The following is a 2,265-nucleotide window of genomic DNA, read 5'->3' as shown; positions in this document are numbered from 1 at the left end:
AAATCAAGAGGCTCCATAGAGAAGGTGACCTCTGAACTGGGCTTTGAGGAGCTGGAAGGATTTTGGTAGACTGGCATGTGAAGAAGGAGCACTGCAGGTGGAAAGAATAGTGTGGGCCAAAGTATGGCCACGGGAAAGTTCATGGAATGTCTGGGGAGAGAACAAGAGTTCATTATGGCTAGTGTTTGGGGTTTATGTAAGTGGAGTGACAATATGTTGAAAGTTATATGAGGACCATATTTTGAAAGGCTGTGAATGACAGGCTAAGATTTCTGATCTTTATGTCATACTAACTACATTTACCACGTCAACAAAATATGCAATTATCTGTGAAGAGATATGGTCACTTCACTTCCAGGTTTCTTAGGGAAACTCAAATGGTTTCTAGGCAATGTTATCACCTTGCTCTCAGAAATGTCCTAGCAAATAACACCAAGCAGACTATAGCAAATGTTTCTATTTTGCATGTAATTAAATCTCTTCTTTTGAAGTTTTATCCTTTCCATCCATGGGCCACACTTCTTCACACTCCCATCTCCAGCCCCACTAGTTCTTGTGGTACCTGATGAGTTCACGCAAGCCTAATTTGGAATTTCCAGTCACAGCTGCTACCCTGAAAGTAGGACCCACAGCCTTGAGAAGTGAGAGGTGGTGGTAGAGGCAGTGAACAATATCATGAAAATGTAGCCATCTGAGAAGTTTTATGGAATTCCCATCCTAAAAGTAAAGCATAGTTCTTTGAAATTGGAGTTCCACTCAATTTGGTCTGGAGGATACCTAGAGGGGTCCCAGAGCTCAAAGTACCTAAGTAAGGTCATCTTTTAAGTTTCCGCTTATTGCCAAGGAATTCCTTAAATGAATGACACTTAATCTGTGTTACACGTTATTTAAGGGCCTCCTGGCTCTGAGGCTACTGAAGCTGTGGAGAGACTGGGGCGAACGTTTCTTTTTGACTAAGGAATCCTGTTGGGCTTTGTCCTTGCTCAACAGGTTGGTAGTTGGGAACTTCTCCCATGCAATGAGTTTACAGATGCTAAAGGATGGCTGTATTAGGCAACTGAGCCAAAGAAGTAAGCTATATAGAACCAACCAGGGAAGATTTAGAATAACAAAGCTGGCATGGCCACACTTTCTGCAGCTAGTCAGTCTTCAGCTCTCTCCTGGAGTGTGATTTCCTCTGCAGATACTCATGGATTGCTGTAGTGAAGCCCCATGTCACCCTGGACCTTAGGATGACCAGGGAGCCTCCACGGTAGATCAGGAGTAGCTTTTGGCCCCAATTGTTCCACACATCCTGGGCAGAGATCCACAGGCTTGGCATGCTCTGCCATCCAATATGGGACTGCATATTACCAACCAGCACAATCAGAGGATACAGAACTAGGCAGGTGATTGTTTCATTGACACTACCAGACAACAAGGCAGGAACCCAATGGGGCAGGCCTTGCTCTGCCAGGCCATCCTGGATGGAGTCCTTGAAAGAAAAATATAGAGCACTCCCCAGGCTGTTCCTGGCCAGGACAGGCCAGAAACCACGGTAGTAGCCCTGTGACAGCCGCCCCCACAGCCCATAAGAATTGAATTCTTCAAGAATGCTGAAGGTGCTGGGGAAGCGAGCTTGCTTGCGACCATCCTGGAGTACATTTTGCACCCTTTCAAAGGGGCTGAGTGCCACAGCCTCCACCAGGCCAGACATGACACCTGCAACCCAGTGGTGTCCTAGGGTATGTGGCCCAACAGGAGAGAGAAAGCACAGCAGGCTATCCTAAGTCCCAAACAGAAGAGTCCCTTGCAATGTCTTGGAGAGAAGAGGAGGGTAGATTCCCCGGTAGAAGTATTGAGGACCTTCGTGCCAAAGCTGTCTCACAGCCTCTGACACTGCCATGGCATAGATCTGTTGCCGGAACACAACCTTATAGATAGGAAAGTTCAGAAAAGTAGACATAGAGTTGGAAACGGCCCCAAGGGCATAGGCCTGGGATGCCAGCTTTTCTTTCCTGGAGCTTCTGCACATGTCCTGTGCTGAAGCTCCTTCCTGGGAGAGTGGTTCTGCTCCCCCATGCTGAAGACAACTGTGTGCAGATGGAAGAAACAGGCAAGGGTGGAAAAAAAAGAGATTAGACCGACCAATTCATTCTGTTGGCAAGCATTTTCATTGCTTAATTGGAAATGAACCCTAAGAAACTCAACTCGACAGAAACAAGCAACTCTTTGAGCCAATTTCTGATATATAAGCACACCCTTAAGAAATTAAGAATTCATTAA

General features: G+C 46.1%; 1 pseudogene; it reads right to left on the bottom strand.

The window, feature by feature from the left end:
* Positions 1–1,138: 1,138 nt before the first annotated feature.
* Positions 1,139–2,061, bottom strand: LOC105520613 (annotated as a pseudogene).
* Positions 2,062–2,265: the final 204 nt, after the last annotated feature.

The sequence above is a fragment of the Colobus angolensis genome, unplaced genomic scaffold (assembly GCF_000951035.1).
Source record: "Colobus angolensis palliatus isolate OR3802 unplaced genomic scaffold, Cang.pa_1.0 Scaffold382, whole genome shotgun sequence".
In the NCBI taxonomy this organism is placed as follows: Eukaryota; Metazoa; Chordata; class Mammalia; order Primates; family Cercopithecidae; genus Colobus; species Colobus angolensis.
This window is presented reverse-complemented; position numbering and strand designations above follow the sequence as displayed.